At 31.9% G+C, this 26414-nt stretch overlaps 1 protein-coding gene across 2 annotated transcripts in view; it reads left to right on the top strand.

Annotated features, from left to right (window-relative positions):
- Positions 1-5603: 5603 nt before the first annotated feature.
- LOC129950027 (UNC93-like protein) overlaps positions 5604-26414 on the top strand; it is a 64475-nt gene continuing 43664 nt past the window's right edge. The window contains exon 1 of one of the 2 annotated variants that reach the window (XM_056061789.1): positions 5604-5898. The gene's annotated coding sequence lies outside the window, so the exon portion shown is untranslated. Of the gene's footprint in view, positions 5903-26414 lie in introns of both variants that reach the window. The other variant, XM_056061790.1, reaches the window with a different exon arrangement.

Below are 26414 nucleotides of genomic sequence, written 5' to 3'. Positions count from 1 at the left end.
ATTGAAATAAAATAAGTTTGAAGCCAATATTTCTAATTTTTGTAAAGATATTTTAGTCGAAAACCAATTTTTTACAACGTTTGTTAATTTTTTTAAGTTTTTAATTTTTTGTACAAAAAATGTCAATTCGATTTTTTTTCAAAATTTAACTGAATGTTAAAAACAATATTTTTTGAAAGATAAAATTAGTTTGAAGCCAATATTTCAAATTTTTGAAAAGATATTTGAGTCGAAAACCAATTTTTACCAACTTTTATACATTTTTTTTAGGTTTTTATTTTTTGTAAAAAAACTGTCAATTCGATTTTTTTCAAAATTTGTCATAATGTTGAAAACAATATTTCTTATAAGTAAAAATTAGTCAAAAGATATTATATAAAATTTTTGAAAAGAAATTTGAATCGAAAATCATTTTTTTTTCGTAATTTTTTTTCGGTTTTCAATTTTTTGTAAAAAAAACTGTCAATTAGATTTTTTTCAAAATGTTACTGAATGTTGACAACAATATTTTTTGAAAGATAAAAGTAAATTAAAGGCAATATCTCAAAGTTTTAAAAAGATATTTGAGACGAAAATCAATACTTTTGATATAATGTACATACGGAAATCGAGTTCTGCTTTTTTTGTTCTCTATAATGGAAGTTTAAGACTGGAAATTTGCATACAGTATTTTTAGATAATGTCTTGTTCATATAGCATTTTAAGAAGAAGCATTTTGAAATACAGAAATACAGTTTATTAACCATACAGTATTAAACAGTATAATACAGAATATTAACCATACAGTATTTTAAAATACAGCATTTCGACCCGCTCCACAAAAAAAAAATGAAATGGAAGCAGAAATATCTAAATGATCAGAAAAATCCACGTTTTCTTGAGCTTCTGAAGCTGTCGATATCGGTATTACAAAACCTTCATAGACTGATGAATACATCAACCGGAATGATTTTTTCAGGCTTAATGAACAAGCAGGCGCCAGACAAAGTGTATGAATAGTATCATTCTTGGCGATTTTGAATGCTTCACAGATATATATTTGAGCAATTCTCTTTCCCACTTGAAAATTTTATCAAATAGGTCTGCAAACCCAAAAATAGTGTTTTTGTATTCTTTGTTGAAAAATGTTCATTAAAAATGTGTATGTCTTCTACATACAAATTCAATGGGAGGAGTATCACCATCATCTTCGTATTGGGTTGAAGAGTATTTGTTGGAGTCAACAAAACCCGGAAACGTATCTATTGATATCTCGGAAATTTAACACATGAACATACATATATACAAATGTTGTACATTTTAATTTAATATTTATTTAAAACAAACGACGGTTGTCCTCCAAAACAAAATCAAGGTTTATTTAAATTCAATAACATTCAAAATATCAAAGTGAAATATTCCTTTTGACAGCAGCCATCTTTTCAGTCCTAATATTTTTTCACGTGTTTTATTAAAAACGGGTTGAAAACGAAAACTTGTGTTTTATATGTAGACTTTCGACCAAAACCGATAGTTTCACGAAAACCTGGTTTTGGGTTTGGTGTGAAACGCCTATCACAAATAAATTAATGTCATGTTGGTTTCTACTGAAAATTTGAGTTTTATACAACAAATAAGGATCCAAGAGACATTAGTAGTATTTTCCAAGTATTTAATTAAAGATTTCATGCATTTTTCTGAATTGTATGTGTTTTTTTATTAACTTTCTTATAGCTTTTAAAAATCACAGTTTACATCTATGGAAAACCGTAAATTTGAAATACTTACAACATAAAAGAAGAGCCTGATTCCAAGTGTTGACATACAATCGGAATATAGGGGGAGTTAATATGTTGGATGCTCTGCTTGGATATTACTGTAGGTAAACGCATTAAATCAAAAATATTTTATCAACCCGTATTCTTCCACATGCTTTATATTGTAGCTGTGATTGCGTAGCTTTTGTATAGACTGACCCTTGATGCTTGATAGCTTGGAATTTCTTAAGCTGATTATAAGTGCACGTCAGAAGACTTGTGCTACGTCGACAAACCAAGTTCAGCTAATAAGCGAATTATATAGAAAGTAGTATCCAACCGCATGTATCAGTATCCATAATTGCATGTTGTAGTTCTACAGCTCGGGATGTAAAGTAAGATAAACTAGACCATCTGTCTTCATGGACTTCTAAATGCAATGCAAGAATTTTTGAAAGTACAAGGCAAATCCTTGCAGTCAGTGAAGTCGTTACTCAGAATCTGTCACATCTTTTCATTGAAAAATGAATTAATTATAATAATAAATATAACTTCAACACGATGATGATTTTTATGATGAAAATATTTCAACCAAGTGTTCTCTTGCACTCGGATGAGGAAGATTTGTTCTGCATACCAGAACTAAGCAAATCCTAGAAGATGATGTACAATTGTACATAACTGGACATCAAGCAATAAATTAAACTTATACTTTTTTGCATTCTATTTCAAATACAAAATTAAAAAATGTAACATATGTACATAACATATACATAATGTACAAGTATGTACATACATAAGTTATACAAACATTTAAAATAAAAAAAATGGATTTTCCTTGAAAAGAATCCTTTTTTGTTGGTTACAAAAGTTGAGTTTGTTCCCTTTTGTTCTTCGGATTATTAAATTCTAATACAATATAAAAAATGTTTTTCCTTAAAATTTAAAAATAGGGATTAATACCAATTTTTTTTGTAATTTCAGTTTCCCATTATGTTAATTGGTTGACTTCTTAATTGCAGGTTCTGCTGAATATGTACCGCCTTAAATATGCTCAAATACATTTACGAACAAAATTACAAGTGCATCCCTTAAGTTATCATATTTTGTTTATAATAAGTTCATAACAGAAAAGGATGACAAAATAAGAAATACAAATTATTTGATAGAAGCTTTTGATTTGATTTGTAGCATATACGTATGTATTTATGATAGAAAGAAAATGTTTTTGCATATGAGAACCTTTGGAACGATATGAATGAGGCATATTCGAAAAACTAAAAATTCCCTTAAAACTATGGAGAAATTTTGGAATGGCGTTTGAAGATTATTTAAAGAAGCCCAGGGGCCCTACTATATTTAACACGATTCTACTTTTGATTCTATTCGAAACTCATTTCCGATTCTACTTTCAAATCGTACTACGTATGAAAGTAGAATCGGACGCCGGTTATACCAACTTGTTTTCAAAAAAATGTGTACTTTCGAACGAGTATCGAGTTGTGTGAAATTTTTAAGAACAAAAAAAAAAAAAAAAACATCACATTATTGACAAGAATAATTATTGAAAAAATGGACACCGGCGGAATTTGGTTCAATTTGCAAAGAAATGAAGTACCGTAAGAGCAAATTGAACGCAGAAGAAGAATAAGAGATAATACCAAAAAAATGGAGCTTTGTGAGCATAGGTTTGTGCAAATATATACGGTAGATTATTTGAACCCATTCTTAATGAAAAATATTAACTTTTGTTAAGAGCTATAGTCTTTCTAAAGACGGATTCATGATCTTAACACCATATCATCAACAAAATGATGTTCCGATTATCATAAAGTTAGAAGATGCATTTTTCGGCAACAATAGGTTACCAAATCGGTAGTGACAAGAACGCTTTGATTGCACAACAAACGTGTCAAAAATACTTGAGAAGTTTTGACTTCAATCGAAAGAGTCATGTGCCCGCTGATGATGAATTTTAAAATGAATGAAGAAGAGAAACGAAAGTCCAAATACTATTTTTGGCAAAAATCACGAATTCCCGGTGTAATTGTGGTGGTAGATGGAACTCATATTCAAATATTTTACTTACACTTTGACAAAAAAAAACTTCGTTCGCCAACACATTTGATGTAGAGTAAATATAAGTTCCTCGTTTATTCGAAAGCTCACAAAAATATATTTGGCACTCCCTAGAAAGATTCGATTCTCGTTGGTTCGAAAGTAGTCAAATAGATACATAGTACCAATTTTTGGAATTCGAGCAATTTCATTGCAGAATCGAGTTACATAGTAGTATTCATTACAATTGCTACTCAGTCGTGTGAAATAAAAATAATTAATTTCGTATTTCACGAAAACAAAACAAATTTAATTAAAAAATACTCATATTTGCTCCTCTGTCATTTTCTTCCAAATTCAGCAACATAATAAAATTTAATGTTCGTAGTACTGTGAAATTTTCACAGTTACGAACTCAATCCTTATTTAAAAAAAAAAAACTTAAATTTGAACCAACAACACATGTATTTAAAAATTGTGTGTTGCTTCTTTTTTTATTGCAACACACAATTCACTTTTGTTAGTTGTGTTTGAGAACCAGCCGAAACTTTTTTGTTTTTCGAATCCTAAGGTTATGCCAAAAAAACATACCTTTTATTCTGCCTAAACTTCCGCTTACGACCTTTCGGTGACAAAAATGTTTTTTTTAATAGTTTGAATAATGGACTATAGATTGTTGGTAATATCTCATCAATGAAATGCAGCCTCGGTTCTTTTAAAACAGAAAACAATTTTATTTCTTAGCGAAGTTAGATAAATAAAATGCAAAACAGGGACGTACGAACTTGCTTATGCATTCAAAGAGTCTGTTTAAAAATATTTTTTGTATTTAAGGTTCAAACAAAAAGTTTGTTTTCAAAAATTTAAACGGCTTTTGATTTCTCAAAAAAAATCATAATTTTTCAAAATTTTTATTTGAAAATCATTAATATCATCATTCTTTAAATGATTTTGTATATATGTATATAAAATTTTTTAAATTAAGTTTAAAAATATTTTTGGTTTAAGAATATTTAGAGCTTATTATTACATTTGGGGTTTCGACGTCTCTACCATCGTAATGCCAGCCACGTTTGTTTAAACCCCGAGTTAGAAATTTTTTATGTCGCAAGTAAAAAATGGAAATCTTCCCTCATAATTATGTTATATCAAAAAGTGACGCCAGCAACCGGGGTATTACAAATGATTATTTCCACATGCATCACGCTGCTGGAGAACTAATAATCCAATAGTGAGTTCTAAGATTCAGGGTTTCATTATTGACTTTTCTTCTCATTATTGGTAAGTACATTAACAAAATGCAAAATTAACGAGCCTAAATGAAGTCCAATATATCATTTGTACTAACACCACATATATATTGTTAAAATGCGTCAGAGTACAACAAAAAAGCCTTCTCTTGAATCTCCAATAATGGTATCAAATTTAAAGGTAGACACTAACAGTACAATTATATGTTCTAAGAATATCAAGTCATAAAATATTACTGATGAATAAAATCACACTCACACTGTGTTTGTATAGAGAATAATCAATTTTGAGAAAGATAATCTCTCTCGATAAAATAAGGCTAATTAAGTTATTATGTTTGCTTATATGAAATAAAATTAATAAAAAAGGTGAATTATTTTTCATTTATAATTAATAATCATAATCTGTTCATACACAAATATGGTCAATTTCATACAACCTATTCGTTCGCATTATAAATTTGTAAAACCTGTTGCAAATGACACCTACTAACTCCGACAAAGTTTCCAAATCAACATCAAGTTAATTTAGTCAAATTCATAAGTCGATATTATTTACATTCAGATATCAAAGCTTCTTTTAACTGGCTACATGTTCTGCGCGAATTTATCCGCTGGAATTTCATTGTTACATTTGCCGTCGGATAAATTTAAGTCGTTGATATAAACAAGTAAACCATTAGTACCGGGGAACATAACTGAAGGCTATTTATTTGTACTTAAGAATAGTACACAAATATATAGAAAAAGTGAATGCTTAGATAACTCGTGCAAAACATATATTTTAGTTGAACCAAAATTCGCCAATAAATGTGAAAAAATAATACTTGGATATTTTTGAAGTAGACCTTAAGGTAGGTAAGCAGTATACATAATGTAATTTCCATTTAAGTATTATTATTTAAATTTATAAGGCTAAGCGGGGCGGCGGCGCGGCGCGCGTTGCTTTAGTCAGAGCATGATGTATTGGCTATATACATACGTTTCGGTTCCAAGGCCAAACCAGATTGTTTTTCTCTTTCAAAAAGAATATGAATATTTGTTTCCGACACGTTTAAATTGTATTGAGATTAAATGAAATAACAAGAGTGTGTAGTTTTAACAATAGGTATATCCTCTATTTCGTAAAACGAATTAAGTTATTATGTTTCTTAAGTTATTGTTCTTTGTTAAAACTTCTGAACAGCAATAAGTGTTGAATATTTATTATCAGAGAGCGCGGATTTATGTGACCAACAAAGTGTAACTGTGCTCTTAAAATAAACCCTTAAAACAATGCATATACATAAATATGTATCTTCATTTAATTATTCATATATTTGTATGAACAAAGAAACTAAAAAAGCATTCAAAAGAATTAGAATTGCAGCAAGCAATTAAGTACGTAACAGTAATGGAAAATTTAATTTTTCCTTAATTTATAGTAATTATTATTACTCAAAAGTCTCTCAGCAATATACCAAATCAAAAAATTTTAAATAATTTTTCACTAAAAACAATATTTAAAAAAAGACGCTAGTATGCAACCAACAGTCATAGCCTTCCATTCTTATCCCTCTGTCGATTTTTCTGAAAAGTTAACAAAATATTAACAACAATATTTTGTGTGAGATAAACGAAGAAGATGCCCCTTTTTTCTATGGATCGTGGGCTAGCTATGAGACTTGTATCAAATGAAATTTAATGTCCAGCTTAATCTTTCTACTAATTATTATCACACATTTTTACAAATAATTACTTACTTCAAAAAATACAGCACATAGAATAATGATTAAGGTGAGTCTTCCTTCAGTGGTTAAAATTCCTTAATTTATTGCATGGCCGAGGACAGACAGGTGGATAGACGAAATCGAGGGACCCACTTTTTTCGACTTTTCTACCATTGCTATGTCATGTTATATTAAAATCTCGAGCTTGAATTTTGTACGAATGCAATATTTGCCATATACGTATGTAGTTCCTTATGTCTCAAATAAAAATGAGAAAGAGTGTTTTGAAGGTACAGAAAAGAGCCCCGGGAACACCAGCATTTACTTTGCTGTTTTCCGACTTAAACCCATCCACTACGTGTATTGAAAGATTTGGTCAACTGTTGGATTAGATAAACCATCTAATTACCGGTATACCTATTGCTACGAAAGCCATACTACGGGTTAATAAGACGTTTTCTTTCATTGAGCTGATAATTAATCAGCGTCATTTATATGACCTCTAAAATAACTTACTTTAATTCAATCGGTCGATTATTGGTGGATTAAATAAAATTTGTTGTTATTTGGAAGGTAATAAACATGTCTTCAAATTATGTTTTAAGAATACAAAAAAACTACTCTCACTCTCCTCCCATTTTCATTCAAAGTCAGCAACTCGTCGTCAAATTCACTGTCATTTTACTTTTATGATCACAAATATTGCCATGCTCAAACAGAAACTTTGGTCTATGTTTATATTTATGAACGCAATTTTAGTAGAACTGCGTAAGTTTTACATAATTACAAATTTAGCCATGTTCTATGAAATTAAGATTTACATTGTGCTTGTAGAACGCGATTTTGTAGGGAAAAGAATAGTTATTTCGTTGGGTTGTAATTAAGTTCTATAGTGAAGATAGAGTCGGAGTTAAGAAAACATTATGAGCTTAGTAACCGGGTACAAAAGCATGGTTTTCTCAACGACTACAGGCCTTCCAAAGTATAGACAACAAACGTACAAATGGTTATTTATCTCCTCAATTAGATGAGCCACTAACATATTTAATAACAGTGGACTTGGAAATGGCCTTTCGTGACGGCTAAAAACCAATAGGAGTCTAACACTACTGGTTTTAGAGCATTTTTTGGTGTTTTCAGACATTTGTGAAATCACTTGAGAATGCCATTCACGACGGTCAAAAGTTAAAATGTAATATTGGGAATACAAACCCTCTGTGTTGACGCGTTTTGGTTTAATTTACGAGATTTATTGGTGAGTTTTAAAATAGTTTTTGATGCCAGATAATTTAATACTTTTGTCCATACGAACAAATTAAAGTTAAATTAGCAGTAGTTTAACCAAGCCACAGAATATCGCGATATAAGTCGCGAATGTTTCATAGTTTTTTATCAATTGTATTGAACTGCTTAAAATGAAATTATAACTAACAGATATTTAAATTAAATCGCGGCTGTTCAACATATGTTTATATATCTTAAATTGTATTGAATTAAATATATTTCTGTTAACATAAGACAGAAGTGGTTCCATCATAATCCCCAACTATTCAATCGGGGTAGCAATATTATTTTTTAAAATATGTTTATACCCTTGTAACCATTGTTTCGATTGCGATAAATTAACATCCGAGGAAGTTATTGTAATTGGTCCGAATTGTCGAATTGAAATTTCTCGACGCTTCAAGGTCACTAGTACATAAATAAAAGAATTTAAAGTTGGTGTCTCTGTGTCAGGAAGTTTTTTTTATTCATATCTGAAGAACCAGTAGGGATATCGACTTCAAATTAATTTTTGTTACACCGATAATAATGCAGAAAGATGCAGAAAAGAATCTCAAAAGGAGTGGGTGGTTTTTTTACCATTACAATTTGGAAAAAACATTTTGCTACCAATACGTGCGTTTTGTTCGCATTTCATATATAGGAAAGTGAGAAATTCCAAACAAAACGATCCGCAGTGCCCAGATTTTTGTATTTAAAAATTGGTACAACTGAAAAAAGATCTGTCAAAATAATAATAAAAAACTTCAAAAAGGGGGTTTGTTCGTAGACTACTACATTAACATGTGGTGTTGAAGCGAGCTTGAAGCTCGCCTCAATTCTTTATATACCTGAATCGAGCTGAGATTTATCTATTCTAAACTGAGATAAACCGTTTTTGGAAACATAGCAAAACATTATCGGTGTTATTCTCACTATGGATATTGTTTTTGTTTATTCGTGTAAAATCCTTCTTTACTATGGATAGATTTCCCAACAAAACACGGATAATATCGCTAGCGACTGGAAATAAATTGCATATTATAAAATATATTATCATTTTATTATGTAATTTTGAAAAAAAAATCAATTTTATAAATAAACAAAAAAACTGATAAAAAATTAAAGTCAACTCGAATATTTTACGAACGACAAATGATTTTATCTCCAAAATAATTGTATGTTCCGAAGAATAACGTTTTTGGCACCTGGTAAGATTTTGAAAAACATCGAATCGACAGTATTTTCTTACAAAAATAAAACCTAAAACAAAAAAAAAACATAACTAAAAGTTGTTCAAAATTGATTTTTGACTTAAAACTAATTTCATTTCATAAAAAATATAGTTTTTAACATTCAGTAAGATTTTGGGAAATAAACCTTTTTTTTACAAAAACTAAAAACATGGAAAGAACATAACAAAAAGTTGGTAAACATTTTTCAAATGACTCAAATATCTTTTTAAGATTTTGGCTTTAAACTATTGTCATCTTATGAAAAGTATTGTTCTCAACATTCAGTAAAATTTTGAGAAACATCAAACTTGTTTACAAAAAAAAACCTAAAAAAAACATGACTAAAACTTGTTAAAAACAGATTTTCTTATCAAATATCTTTTCAAAAATGTAAGATATTAGCTCCAAACTACTTCTGTATTCTATCTTATAAAAAATATTGTTTTCAGTATTCAGTAAAAATTGTATACAAATCCAATAGTCAATTTTTTCATAAAAAATTTAAATCTAAAAAGAATAATATGCAAAATTGGCATAAAAATGATGTTTGATTCTCGATATCTCGTGATTAAATTAAGTTATTGATACTTCAAAATGATTTCATTATGTTCTAAATTTTCTTAAAAAAATATCTTATACATCAAATTGTATATACAGTGTTAGTTGCCATACTCCTCCGAAACGTCTTAACCAATTTCAATGAAATTTTGCCTATACATTCGGGAGGTCTGAGAATAGGTTTTTATCTTTGCGTTATCATTGCCAACTTATCGCTCAGTTATTTCAGTATGCATTCACCAAATCGAAATGCATATGATTTAATAGAGACTGTATTGAATCGTTAACTACAAACACTGTAGAAATAGCAGCGATTGTTGCTCGCAATCTCCCACTAATGAATGAAGAACAAAGAAATTTTGGAAACCACATCATGCTCACAGTTTCGGCAGGACAAGGTGGATTCTTTTTTTGGATGTACCAGGTGGTAAAACTGAAAGAAAATGTGTGTTTAGATGCTCCAACGAACCATCTGCTGAAACGTTCTTAAAACAACTGTTAGATATAGACCACGAAAAATTTGCTACAATTATCGATCGATTTCTGCACGATTATAATTTACAAGATGCTCTCATTGATTGATCAGACATTTCCCGATGTACTCATACAATATACAAGTCATAAGGCCGGCAATTTTAGCAACAAAAAATGTGGATGTCAACGAATTAAATCTCAAGACACAATATTTGTTACCAGGAGACTTTGTGTCATACAAATCTACTGATACAGTTTGTGAGGCTCCCTGAAATTACGCCATAGGAAATTACGCCAAAAAAATAAAATGGAAAAAACGCCAACAATTCTCCATACAATTTTTTGGCTTTTTTTCCTAGGAAAAAGAACCCAAAGAATTTGGTGTTAATTCCGGATTTTTTGGCTATTTTTTCCGAAAATTTCTTGGCGTTTTTTCCTTTTAAAATAATGAAAAAAGAAAAAACAATTTTTGTTTGGAAAAAACGCTAAAAATTTGCTTTTGGACTTTTTTTCCAAACAAAAAAGGAAAAAACGACCAAAAATAAACTTTTTAGTTTGTTTTTCAAATCTTAAAGCAAAAAACGCCACAAAACAAACTTTTTGGCTTTTTTTCCTAATCAAATAAGGAAAAAAAGCCAGAAAATTAACCGTTCGTTCTTCCAAATCAAAAACAAAAAAGTACATGTTTGTCGAATGTATTCATATAGTATACAAAATTATATAACGGCAAATAACAGTATTTTACATGTTTTTCACGAATTTTGAAGAGCATATTTTGTTAAATTTTTTAACGTGATCAGTAGTGATTGATAGTTTGTTGTTTCCCTACCGTTAGTAGAAGAGCATTTTGATAAAGCGATGGACAAAATGGAAAGTTTTGATTATGAAATTATAAGTGGTAAACAAAAAAATAGCAAACTTTTGTACGTAACAGAACAAAAACAAATACACAAAAAAAAATGTGTGTATAAAAAAAATGTTCTTTACATTTGTTATATTAACAATTGTGGTGCTAAAATGAAAGTAAAAAGTGATGGATTGTGTGTAAAAGCAAAGAACTTCGTTGACCAATGTCCGTGTTGCCGGGAAAATGTGGCAGATGTCCTTCAGGTTTACATTTAATACCTATACAAAAATTGACAAATTGAAATAAACAAAGTTATAAGAAAATGTGTTCTACAAAACAAATGCACAAGTACCTATGATATAATCAACGGCGGGGGAGGCAGAGCGTACGCGTCGCGTTCGCCGCGCCACGCGGGTTGCACCGCGTCGCTCCATGTTACGTCGTACGTTCAGATTCTTTTATAGACTTTTTGGGCTTTAATTCCAAATTAATTTTGGAAATTAAGCCAGAAAAAGCTCTGTTCATTCTTTAAAGGCTTAATTTCCAATACTAATTTGGAAATTACACCAAAAAGTTCTTATTTTTTTTGGCGTTTTTTCCATTTTAGTATTTTGGCTCTTTTTCCAAAAGTTTGGCGTAATTTCCACACTTTTTGGTGTATTTTCCTTGTTGTTTTTGGGCGCCTTTTCCTTTTTTTTTTACGCCAAAATTGTTTGGGCTTTTTTTCCAAAACAGTTTTTGGCGTAATTTCCTATGGCGTAATTTCAGGGAGCCGTTTGTGATGCTACCGAAGCTGTCAATTATCCAACTGAGTTTTTGAACTCATTTACCAGGCATGCCACCGCATAATTTACAACTGAAGGTTGGATCTCCGGTAATTTTGTTTCGTAATTTGAACTCATCACGGTTGTGCAACGGCACGCGATTAGTTATTAAAAACTTAATGAAAAATTTTATCGAAGCCATTATTCTAAATGGCAAATTCCGAGGTGATATATTGGCAAGAGATGGACTCACAACGAATACTGTACACTCTGTTGCATTAAGGGATTGATATTGTTTTTTTTGTAGTATTGTCATAATTAGAGATATGTATATAATTTAAAAAAAATAATTTTAATGAATTAAAAAAAATAGTATCGTGATTTGTTATTTTAATAATTTGTCACCTTTAACAGTGCTATATACCCCTCCCACTTACATACCACACTTACAATAAGTTATTTATGTCTTGCAAAATAAAAAAACTTTTGTCGGTTGAGCTAGGGTTTATATAAGAAATAAAAACTACCAAGCAATGTTACTAAAATTTGTTCTCGACTAAAAATCTACTTAACAAAAATAGATTTTTAAATCAAACTGTTTTATCATATACAAAATTTAATAGGTACATTTTAACAATTTTGTTTTTTTTTTTAAAATGCATCTAACAACATTTTTAAGAAATCATTATCGACTATTAGGAGAACAAAGAAAGATATTAAGTTCAAATTATTTATCTCACAAAAAATATTGTTGTGCATATTTTTTTAAAGTTTTAAGCAAGACAAATCGACAGACGGGATTTAAAGTTATTAGTATCAGACTATATTTGTTCATTGAAGATTTGTTTGTGAGGAGAATGAGGCCACTTACAGATCTGTCATGTACATATTCAATGCGACCAATCTTAAGTGCTCCAACAAAGCACATGTTACTCGTAGGCAACGTCTTCCAGAAAATGCTGCACCAGACTTCTCTCTCATACAAATTCGCAATTAAGGAATCAATGACTTTCGGATTAGACCAATTTCAAGTCGTTTCTTAAACGTCGTAAATAGCCAAAAAATCTAATTTTCGGTAACATAGGACAATTAATGCTGCCTGCTACACGTGTGTCGAAACCATATTCAAAATCAGTGAGCCGTAGGCGTCAAGAAACAATGTGATAAATAGGGAATGACCATTGCAATTCTCGGAAAAATTGTACTTTTGATGCACTTTTTTTTTGCACTAGGACTGCCTACGGGCAGACGACCGTTTCAGTAATCACCTTTACTAAGACTATCTAGAGCTTTAATATCAACTGGTTTCCTTTTACGCGAAAAATTAGACATCATCTCTTATATTAATACATTTAAACTAATTTATTACAGTTTGTTTGTAGTTTATTTTTATAAACTCTTGTAAAATGCAATATCATTCACTTGAAGATCAACGCACCTAACATTTTTCAAATTTTAAATAAATTAAGAAAAAACTTTAAAAGATGATATTTTTTTCTTTCGCTAATTTCTTGATATTTAAATATTGCGAACACTTTTCTTCTATGAGCATTACTCGTATGTATGCATTTATTTAATATATTTTTGTTCTAGTACTTATACCTATACACATAAATAAATCTGTACGTCCGGAAAAGAAATTCACACAAGAAATAGGAATTGTTTATGTTTCAGAAAGATGGAAGTAATACAATTAGATGAAATCCCTAAAAATTTATTGCTTAAGTCTTTTTTGTCATATGATTTAAGTTTGAAACAAAAGCTCTCGGAAAGTTTCGGATAAAGCACTAAAATTAAGAGAAGAGAGAATCTCCCTACATTGGAGTCACATGCTCGATAGTGCCATTATTTATATATATTTGTATACATGTTTCAGAGAGTATCTACTCTTGGTAAGCTTGGTGATTATTTTATGAATTTAATATAAATATTATGGTATCACCCAAAATACTTACTTCGTTAATAATGTGAGAAAGGTAAGTGCAACCTTTAATAATGTATGAAAAATGAAAAAAGTTTCAGTCTTAGAAGGTATTATTTTTATTAGTTACAATACCTATTCTAGAAAAGGGTAGTATGTAATATATACATACATAATGTTATAATGTTAAAATTGATTTCATGCATCGACTTCAACTGGTTTTATTATTTAAGTGCCAGAAGCTGGATTTATTCATGAAATGTATAGAATAAGTCTTTTGGCAATGTCACATCCTGGTTTTGAGTCTGAATTATGGGTATTTAGTTTTAACCAACCAAGGGTGGTTCCGGACTCTTAGTCAAGGAGGGGTCACAGACCATTATAAAAACAATTGTTTGTACAGCGCGCTGCAACTATGCTTAAAAACGTTCTTTTGCGCCTTGCGATGATAGGTGACAAAAATTGGACTTTTATTTAAATTACATGATGCGTAGATCCGATTTGCCGAAATGAAAATATTGACATTTCTCGACGTTTCAAGGTCACTAGAATCTATAAATCAAAGTTTTTTAGAGAGATGTCTGTGTGCGCGTGTTTACGTACGTCCATACGTTCGCGAGTATGCCATTACTATAAAACATGAAATATAACACTATTCAAATAATTATTTGAATTATACATATTTATGAAATGTAGACTATAACTCAGTAACTAACTCACAATTTTTTCAGTCACAACCCAAACTAAGTGCGTTTTTTTTGGTATTTCATATATAGTACAGTGAGAAATTGCCAACAAAACGATCCGCAGTAGCCAGATTTTTTTATTCAAAAATTTTTGCAACTGAAAGAAGATCTGTCGAAATAAAACACACAAATAGAACAATGTTTTGGGAAAATCTAATTTTTAAATTAATTGAAAATTAATTAAAACTAATAAAATGGACAATTTTCAAGAAGAAATGGTAAGAAAACATCTGGAAATTGAGATTCTGTAAAAAAAGTTAATTTAAGAATTTCTTCAAGGAGGTGGTTTGTTCGTAGACTACTACATTCATATGTGGTGTTGAAGCGAGTTTGTAGATCGCCTCAATTGTTTATATACCTGAATCGAGTTGAAATGAGCTTGATTTGACTTAATTTCCGTGGGAAATCGGAGTCGAGTCAAATTTTGAGAAGAAAAACATGTGTGGAGTAGTTGGTTTAACAGATAATTTGCATGCAAAAATATAGTTTTGTTTTAATCAAAGTTCGAAAAAAAAATGGACATGGAGTAGGTAGCATATTCTTATTTGGTGCTGAACTAATCAGTTCTTCATTGTTTAACACGAATCAAACTCTCACTTTCACTTCATACATCGAAAACATCGAAACACCATTTGCATTTTAGAAAGTGCTGTTATACTTAATCATTTTTAAATCTTCTTGTGCGGTAGAAATACCAAAAAGATTTATTTAATCTAAACTGAGGAAAACCTTTGGTGGAAAGAAAGCAAAACTTAATTATCTTTTCTATTGTTTTCTCTTACAAAATAAGCCCAGTTAGTCCATTTTCATTAACAAAACTAAATAATATCAACAGTAACAGATTGATTTCTTTCCCTAATGGAAAACTCACACATATTTCCAAATGCACAACTACGCAACATACACAGCCATCAAAATACAAATGCAATATCAATCGTACCAACATTTGAGAACGAAATCTAGATCTAGATCAAAAACCCATCCATAGTAAGATTCTACTCTAAATTTTATCGGTGTCATTCATACTATGGATATTGTTTTTGTTATTCGTGTAAAATCGTACTATACTATGGATAGATTTTCCAACAAAACAAGGGTATTCAATCACATCAACAATTTCACTCAATGCTCAATGAAACTTAACGCTAGTTAAAAGTAGATACCTATCTTAGTTTATTTCTTACTTCCTAAACTTACTCTTTACCCAAAATTGATAATCCACTCAAATTATTTACAATTCAAATTTATATATTAAACTAGCTAACCCGACAAACGTTGTTTTTTTTTTTGTCATGTAAATAATTTCTAGGGAATATTATGCTAGAAATATATAACTAACTTATTGTAAGTGTGCAAGGATGTGGTATATAAGTGGGAGAGGTATAGAGAACTGTGAACGGTGACAAAATATAAAACAAACAAATCACCAAACAAATGTTCTTAATTTATTAAATTAATTCTTTAAAATTATATATATAATCGCTAATTATGACAATACAACACAAAAAAACAATATCAATCCCTTAATGCAACAGAGTGTATAATATGTGTGGTGATCCCATCTTATGCCAATACAAACAAACTGGTTGGTTTGCCCACTCGAGAGCACGTCACGTATAATTGTCCGTGTGAAAAATATGAAGTGCTCTAATCTAAGCCTTGAGACTCATTGATAGTCATTGCAAATTGAATTGAATTGAATGGAATTGGCACATCTGTTGGTATAATAGGGGTTCGCGGTAATAATATATTTTCACCTCTGAATTTGCCATGTAGAATTATGGCTTCGATTACATTTTTCATTAAGTTTTTAATTATTAATCGCGTGCCGTTGCAGAACCGTGGTGGGTTCAAACTACAAAGCAAAATTACCGGAGATCAAACCTTCAGTTGTAATTTTTTTTTTTATAATTAGCTAATACTAAAAGGGTTGTATTTACCTTAAATATGCCAAAGACACAGTGTGAGAATTAGGAAAAGAGGGTTGAGTTGGATAGGAGGTGTCGGTGTACATTGATTTTGAATTCCTAAACATTGCAATGATAGGGAAAGATAAAGCCTGGCAAAGCGTTCCACATTCGCGTAGTACGGCTAAAAAATGAATCTCTGTACTTTATAGAACGGCCGAAGCTGGGCTAAAGGTTAAACTGATGGACATTCCAAGAAGCGCGGGCATTACGGTTAAATTGTTTAAGGGGAGGAATGCAACTTTCTATTTCACTGGAGAATAGTCCGTTTAAATGCGATGGGATAGCTGGTAAATCCAATGGGTTTAAAAACTCAGTTGGATAATAAACAGCTTCGGTGGCACCACAAACTGTGTCGATAGATTTTCATGACACTAAGTCTCATAGTAACACATATTTTATCTTGAGATTTAACTCATAGGCATTCACATTTCTTGCTGCTAAAATTGATCTTTCTGACAGGCACTTATGATTTATAAATTGTCTCTGTACCTCAGGAAATATCTGGTCAATGAGAGCATCTTGTGAATAAATAATGGACTGGTGATTTTATGCATCCAGTTTTATATGTAGTAACGTTTCCGTTGCTTATAACTTACAGTTGTTGTGAGAATGTTTCAGCAGATGGATCTTAAAGCATTAAAACACGCATATTTAATTTCAGTTGCACTTTTTCAACATTACGCCACGGTGGCGATTATTTTAAGCCCGCGTCGATCTCATCAGCATACGTTCCACCCCATGGATGATTTTTTTTTATATAGGGCACACCTTCTATGGTTTATTTTGAATATTTAGTGGCAGTTTAAATACTGAATGAGCTGTTTTGCTTCCATTCAATAAAGTTGCCGCCAGAAGTTTCAACAGCCGTTGCAATACCATTATTTGATCGTATTTTAGCAAGAATTAGCGAAATAAGGAATGTTTTGCCAATTTCACCTGGTACATCCAAAAAAAGAATCCACCTTGTCCTGTCGAAACTGCGAGCATGATGTGGTTAAAAAAATGGTTCTTTGTTCTTCATTCATAAGTGGGAGATTGCGAGCAACAATCACTGCCATTTCTACAGAATCAATCAGTGTCTATTAAATCAGATGCATTTCGATTTGGTGAATGCATACTGAAATAACTGAGTGGTAAGTTGGCAATGATAACGCAAAGATCACAATATCAATCAATGCTACATAGCGTCACTGAATACTATCGTAAGATCGTTGTACCGTGTACGATGTTGATGCAATTATACAATAGCAGTAGGGAATATAAAACTAGATAAAAACTTTTCAGACCTACTTCATTGAAATTGGTTAAGCCGTTTTGGAGGAGTATGGCAACTTACACTGTGACAGGACGAATTTAGTTATTAGATGTATCATAATAATAAATTATGATACATCTAATTAAATCTAGAGTTTTCGGGATTTAAAAAAAGCCATCTGATATGAAGCTCAAAACGTGTTGTTCAAATCAAAATGTACAATTTTATTTGTAATCTTTTTGGGATCTCAAACCTAAAGGTTGTCGATACCCAAGGATTTTTCAAAAAAAGTTTTCTTTTCCTTCTTTTAATAATTTAATACGTGGTTTTGTTATTCTATTTATTCCATTAATAAAGACTTCCAGTAAAGCTTCGCTTTATCTAATTTTTTTGAAAATTCAAGGACTGATAGAAATATAAATGTATATATTGGAATTTTGAATTTAAGCTAGCACAAATGTTTTAATATTTGAAATAGCTTTAAGAATATCGATACTGATTCCAAACTTTATTTATTACGTACATAATATGTACATGTAGATATTTATTTTGAAGTTTTATTTTTTAGTCCAACTGCATTTCTGCATGATTCAAACTGAAAATCTGTAGAAGCAACATTGATTATGATAAATTTAATTTAAATTTTAACTTTTTTTTATTAAGTGCTTGGATTTGAAGTTCTTTAGAAATGACTACAAAAAAATGCCTACTTTTTGGTACTGGATGTTTGGAATGAAAATACATACACACACAATCGTGGTCATGTAATTGTGCCACAAAACGACCAAACACATTTTTCACAAAGACTTTTAAAAACTTTTTAACGACTATTAAGAACTGTTTTCTATATACCGAAAATACATGTCGATTATAGAAGATATGGCCGAAGTGCAAATGGACAAAGCCCTTTATTGATTCCAGTACTTTTATTATTGTCATTGTTTTTATATGTTTTAATTGTTATGTTTTTAAATTATCAGTTATCAGATACCTTATTTTAAACTGAGAACTATGGCGTGAATTATTAAACATTAAAAACCTACTCTTAATAAATTTTAATTTCTAAGTCCCTTTAAAAATGAGTTTTAGAATAAGAGTTGACTGTTTAATAATTTTAAACGATATAAACTCTAAATTAAAAGCAACAAAATGCTTCTTAATCTGTATTTCTTTAAAAAAAATTACAGAAAATGTTTTTTGAAGATGGGAAGATGATTTTGAGCTCGTAAATCAACAATCACGAAAGCTGTCTTGTATTGAATTTATAAACATTCACCAAGCAACTATTAGCACGACGAAACAACATCATTTCCACTCCAATTCAATAGACTAAGACACAAAACAATATGGGTACATTATTTGGACAAAATTGCATTCGTTCGACCTCACGCCCCAATAAAAGAAAAACGTATTTGGCCCAACGCTATGGGCTGCCATTTTCTGCTCACAAAATCATCCGCCATCTTACCTGAAAAAGTGCATTGGCTGAAGGTGAGGAAAAAAGTTTGGTAAAAATAATTTTCAAAAAAAAAATTCAAAGTGGATACCCACGATGTGGCGTGGAATGCTGTACCACCACACCATGCCCATAAAAAATCATACAAATACGCTAGGTCACGTTAAAAACTTTCATTAGTTAAAAGAGTTGTGTAAAAAGTTAAATTGATACAAATTCAGATAAGACATTTAAAATAATGCACTGCTTTAGCTTGAGTCGGCTTTTGCTAAAACGAGAACTCTTTGCGCCAGTGACTTTCATTTCAAGACCACAAGTATGCAAATGTACGTATTAAAAAAAGGACAATCGTTCGCGAAATAAAAACAGAGATATGAAGAATTTCTGCTTTGCTGTTATTTTTATTTCTATAGTCCCTGACAATTAAATAAGAAGTTCGTGTGATAGGTAAAATCAATCTTATTTTTTTTTGCGGTATAACCATTTAAAGAATGTGGGTTTCTGTTTTAGATGTTGATGTTTGTGCTGATAATTATATTTATACTTATCCTAACGTAGCAAACGTAGTTTTTTTGAGATGGGATCTACGACAAAAAGAGGAATGAAGCTCCGTGGAACTTGACCACCGATTGCATAAATACCAACAAAAGGGATATACATTTTGTATTCTGAAGTAAGAATCAAGGCACTTAATAATGGCTTTTGGTGTAAGGACTTAATACAAGCATTTTTTAACATGGTATGCATAGGATGGAGGGTCTATCTTCCCTCGTATAGGCGGGAGGGTAAGTTTCATAAAAAACGACATCACTTATAATTATATATTATAACAGGTTACCCTTTTTGCGGTTTCAAAAGTATATTCGAAAGTTGTTAAACCAATTTTTGTTGTCACTTCAAAGTCTGACATTTACAAAAATAGATCGCTTAAATATTGCACAAAGCATACAAATTGTTAAAACCTACTACAAAAATTTTGATTCTGCCACAGCCACATCTCATGCTTTAAGAATTTTTCATAACCAACTATGCAAGCAATTGGTAAAATTTTGAGAAATTTGAACAGACTGGATTTGTTACAGATATTGTAAGGTCTGTGCATCATTGTTTCGCTCGAGCTACTGAAAGTCAAAGTGCTGTAAGTCAAAGCGTTGCCGAAGATCCGAATATGTCGATTCCTTGTCGTTCTCAGGAATTAGGACTATCTTACGGCACATTATGGCGTATTTTGAATTTGGATCTACACTTCCATCTATATAAAGTTCAGTTCACACAACAAGTGAAGACAGTTATAAGAATCCTCAAGGAATTGAAGAGAGGCTATTACATCCACAAACATTGTTGGTGCGCTCTTTGGTGCGGAGGTGTGATTGGACCTTACTTCTTCGAAAACGGCAATGGAATGACTGTCACGTCAATTCGGATCGTTATGGTCATATGATAACCCTATTTTTTGCCTGCTATTGAAGAATACGATTAGGAGAATATGGGGTTTCAACAAGATGGTGCCACATGCCACACAACTCAAGCAAATATGACTTTATTGCAAGAGACATTTCCTGGCCGCGTAATTTCTCGCGTGAAACATGTAGTGTTTCACATATAATGTCAACGTTCAAACTTTATAATACAAAAAAATATCATAAAAAAAATGTTTTATATGCGTTTGATTAACATCACATAGGAAGTTATTGTAATCGGTCCGATTTGTCGAATTAAATTTGTTTACATTTCTCGACGTTTCAAGGTCCCTAAAGTCGGAAAAATAGATTTGTGGGGAGATGTCTGTGCGTGCGTGTGTACGCGCACGTACGTTAGCTACGTTTTTTCGTCGTCCAATATTCAAAAATATTCAAATTCGAAAAATATTCAAATTAGTTTTTAAAAATCCAAACAATAAAAAATTGCACTTTTGATAATCAAAAAAAATTATTGTTCATAAGATGCTGAGAAAATAAAGAAAAACATAATAAGGGTTCTATGAGAGGTACCTTTCGTGAGCAATACAAAAATATGTTTTTCCTATTAAAAGAAGCCAAGTTAAAAAATAAAATTTTAGAGAAAATTAACCAAAAATCTTTAAAAAAAATTTAAATAAACGCCTAACGCGAATCTGCTCAAAAAATTAACTTCTAAGTTTGAACTCAATCGACACAATGGGTTAGGTTGTAGGAGAGTGGAAAAACAGACAAAGCAAACCGGACGGAATTGCGGGTCCCACTTTTTACGACTTCTGTACCATCGAGTTCGAAATTTTGCACGAATGCAAAACTTGCCATATAGTTAATATATTTCGCAAGTAAAAATATGAACATTTTTGTTAACCCTAAATATATCAGGAACCAATATTGCTACAGACTTGAATTTAATTTTATGTTATGTATTGTAAGGTAGCACCCGTGGCATGATGGTTAGTGTGTTTTGCTGTAACGCACTCTTACAATGACAGTAAGATGCGTTGGCCTCGTTTCACCAACGCCTTATCGAGAGAACTTCGTTCGAGTGACATAGCCCCACCAAACAACAGAAACCTGACAAATACAGAAATTGACCAACATTTACAACTTGTACAGACGACTGACAGACCCACACGACTTGGAGGTTAGGACACTGAAGTCGTCAATTAAAAATGTCAATCTGTTGATTAAGGAGAACTACAGGCTATCAATTAACAAGTACTGGGACCGCAAGATCGGGTCAGTTAATTCGAGTGACCCTAGTTGTTCCCTAAAATCAAAAAGATATTCAGGAAAAAGAACGGCAATTACCTTCTGAGTCTGAAACTCTAAAGAACCGAAGAAAACAGAGACGTAGTCAAGACAGCGCAAATAGATCCAGAAGAAGCCATATTTGACGATGACTTTTATATAATTGAAGTTCCGAAGGAAAAAGTGGAGGCGGTGGGAGCTGCTTTCCAGCAAGTGTACAAGGTGAATGTTAGCATTCGCCCCAACCACGACCTGGAAAACAGAGCCCTACTTAATCACTTTTACCTTCGAAATGATATGACACATTGGTGATTGAGAACCGCGGTTTCATGCGGTTCAATGACGATTCCTTGGTAAATGCCATAATCGACGAGCAAACGGGACCAAGTCCCTTGTTAGTGACGAAGGTTGAGCTTCAGCTCATCTTCAATTCAATAAAAAACAAAAAGTCGTCGATGGTATATCCAACGTTGTACCTACTAAGACATTTACCGATGGAAGCAATTGACATTTACACCACGCTCTTCAATAATGCACTGAATAATGCATATTATCCAGTGCATTGAAAGACCGCTGTGGTTCATCCTCTCCCGAAAAAGGGAGAAGACAACTCAAACCCGTCAAATCTTCGGTCGATAAGTCCTCTTCCGAGCATCAGTAAAGTCTTCGAAAAGATCATTAATAGGGCTCTGACTAAGTGGGCTGCGGACAACAAATTTATTCCGGATAAACAGTTCTGGTTCAAGGCGGGTCATGACACAATTCATGCTGCGTCAAAACTCGTTTCTGATATCCAATGGAATAAATCAAAACAACAATGCATAGGTGCTGTTCTGGTTGATTTGGAAAAGGCATTTGACACCGTATGGTTAAAGGGTCTTTAACTAAAACTAAACAGGCTTGGCATAAGCAAGCCATTGTTGTATATACTTTATGATATGCTTAACGGTAGAAAGTTTGTTGTCAAAAGTGGCAATGTAACTTCTACCACAACATTCTCAATTAAAAATGGTCTTCAACAGGGAGCGGTGAATTCGCCGATTCTCTTCAGCATTTACACTTAGTAGTCTTACAATAAAGGCAATTGCGTACGCCGACGATCTAATTGCGTTCAGAACGGCCCGAAAGGTTGAGGTTATTAGAATTCTCTTGCAGCGTGATTTCGACAAGATTCAGCAATATTGCGACGACTGGAAACTGAAAATAAATGTCCAGAAGTAGGAGACAATTCTGTTCCGTACTCCGAAACGGCTGTTTTTTAGCAGTCGGCTTGACCCCAGAGTGAAGGTAATTTGCTACATGGCCCTCATACGGCCAATGATCGTTTATGGTTGTCCTGTGTGGTTCAACGTTGCCCCTTCCCAGATGGAGAAGTTTCGGGTGTTCGAGCGGCAGTGTTTACGACGCTGTACCGGCTTATATCGAACAGCCGAGTCTTCTTATGTGCATTACTATTCCAACGAGGTCCTATACAACTGGGCTCGAATCAACAGAATTGACAATTTCGTGATAAAACTCGTTCGAGGTCACATTGCAAGAGCTATGTCTTCGACCAACAATTTAATTTTCGGGGCGTTCTATCCGAACGACGAGTATTTTGAGAGTGCACGCTTGAGCGCCTTCATTTCCCTAGAGGCATTCCTCTTTTTAGATAGATGCGGTCTGATACAGGATAGATTGGCAGTTCCGTTAATCTACCACTTCAGACGAAGAACCGTGGATAGGCGACTCCTGTACAATCGGGACGTCATGGCACAAGGCGGAGCAGAGCTCCTTCGGTTCAGTAGGGCTGTGTCCGAACGGGACCGAACTGATAGGGTGAAGCAGGAGAACCAGTTTTGGTGGCTTCAATCGGCACTTGATAGTGGGTTAGTCGGGATGGGGTTTTAGGCCTTGGCCGGCTTACATACTTGTTTTATAGTTTTAGGGTTTAGTTTTAAGTAGAATAGGCATGGTGGCAAAAAAAAATACGAAAAAAAATTAAAAAATAAAAAAAAAAACAAAAAACATTAAAAAAAAGAAAAAAAAAACAAAAAAAAAACATTTAATATAAAAAAATAAAAAAAAAATAAAAAAAACATACAAAAAAAGACAGTAAAATATAAAAACAAAAAACTTTAGATTTGCTGCTGTGGTTGTTCTAGTTTTAAGCAGTTTATAGTTAGAATAGGTAGTTTAAGTTAGTTTTAAGTTTTATGTTAAGGACCTTATTAAGTAGTTTTTAAGCAAAAATAAAAAGGATATTGATATTAGTTTTTTTCAAAATTTTCTAATTAATACAAAAATAAATAAAATTGAATTGAAGTTAAAATAGATCTTAGGGCCGAAACCCATTAGTAGTTAGTGTTATAGTTTAACTTAGAGTGTCCGTATGGGACCATTAAGTTAGTTGTAAGTTATGGATAATTAGGCTAGTTTAATTAATTTTTGTCTAGCTTTAAGATAGGTTTAAGAATTTAAAAAAAAGTGCGTTTTGCTGTCATGCGAGAGGTTTTGTGTTCGATCCCTTCCTATGCACCTAAGGTTTTTTTTACGGGTAATGCCTCCTGCGAGTAATTGACAAATTCTCCAAGAGTTATTCTTGTCATGAAAAGTGCTTTCTCAAGTTTGCGGATTCGGCTTAAAACTATAGGTCCTTTCCATCCCTGACAACAGTACTTGCACACAGGAATGGTTGAGAGTTGTCATTCACTGTGCCCTAGTTCTCAAACTGACTGTTGCGCCACCCAATTTAATTTTTAACGCAATACGCAACAAATAAAAAAGAAAAAAAATATCTGTCACCTCCATAATTTTGTTTTTCCGAATTTCTACGAAACGCCGATCAAACTTTTCAAAGGCTTATACACAAGGTGACAAGCGAATTAGATTTCGTTCTTCCTTATATTGACGTCAAAGACAAAAACGAACATCAAAAATCGCTTCGCTTAGCGGTTTATCAAACTTAAAAATTATTGTGAACGTTTTTAAGCGCCCTTTGGTCCAACGGCTTGTTACCATTTTTAACTACAAAACTTCGTCACAAAACTTGTTTGCCTCTCCACTGTGTAAGTAAGGACCAAATGCATCGAATGCATCTGACAGCGCTATGTATTTACCTATGACCAGGACGAAAAAAAGACTTTAGAAGCTAGAGCATTCGATTTCTCGCTTTTAATTTGACTTAAACTCGATGGTTTGGACCCGTCATAGGAATAAAATTAAAAAAAAAAAATAAAGGAAACAAAGCTATTCATGTATTTCCGCAATTACTTCTTAGTGGCATTCATGTAAATGTCTAAAGGAAAATTATACCATGTGAATACCTTTGTGCCGGTAGAACATAACAAAACAATGCAAACAAAATTTCAGGTTGTGAACATACATAGGTCCAAACGGTATGTGCTCGAATTGACATAATTAGTAGAATATGCATTTACTGTTTCTTCTCGTCGTTTGGTATAAAGAGCTTTATGCTTGAACGAAATGTCTTAATGACTAAAGGATTTCAAAACAGATTGCTATGTGATATGTGAAACTTGTTCAAAGCAGCACAAATACTACATACTAGGTTTAAAGAACTGTCCTAATTGAAATTGATGATATGCCAAGGTGATGAGGATGACCTTTCAGAATTGGGTAACTGTTTTATTCGCAATTATAATGGTTTTCGAGAAATGGATTTTTAATTTAATTTTAAAACAAAGTTACAGTCGGCTTTCTAAAAAGGTTTTTGGCATTTCCATTTCGCTAAAAAAATTAACAGGGTTTGTGAAAAACCGATTAAAAGTAGGAGTTTTTAAAAATTTCATTCAAGTATCTTGAAATGTTTTCATCCGGAATATCTTTACACAAGTTACCGAATTCCAAAAAATCATAGCTTTGCCTTTTATCATATTCAGTTTTGACCATTCTTTACAACACGCTGTATTGTTTTTTGGTATACAAGGAAGCTGTGATAAAAGTAAAATATGCCAATTGAATGTTAAACACAACATGTGTAGTGTATATCTGTTAACATATCCGTATGCATATTTGTATATCCTACACACACAATATTATTTAAAAGTATAACTATAGAGTCTGATTTTAATCATCAAACCTTCATGGTAATTACACTCGTCATTTTGATATACTTTTTTATATTAAAAATGCGTTTAAATACTTTGATATTTAAGAATACATAATCACGGCATCATTGGTAATATATACTTCTCATGAATCTGTTTCATAGAAAGTTACAGATAAGCTGAAAAAATTGGTTTCTATTTTGATTTATTAATTACCTTTTTTTAGAATGTTTTTCTATGCATATGCGTACGTTATGAGATGTTTAATTAAAAAAATCTATTGTACACTTCAAATGTTTTGGTTTTTAGAACAAGGTCATCGAGAAAAACGTGCGTGTTAATTCAACAGAATCATTAAAAACATAAAATAACTATATGCATGCATATTTGTACATATGTACATATATCTCCGTAC

The sequence above is a fragment of the Eupeodes corollae genome, chromosome 3 (assembly GCF_945859685.1).
Source record: "Eupeodes corollae chromosome 3, idEupCoro1.1, whole genome shotgun sequence".
Classification (NCBI taxonomy): domain Eukaryota; kingdom Metazoa; phylum Arthropoda; class Insecta; order Diptera; family Syrphidae; genus Eupeodes; species Eupeodes corollae.
Note: the sequence above shows the minus strand (reverse complement) of the source record. Positions and strands in the feature narration are given on the sequence as shown.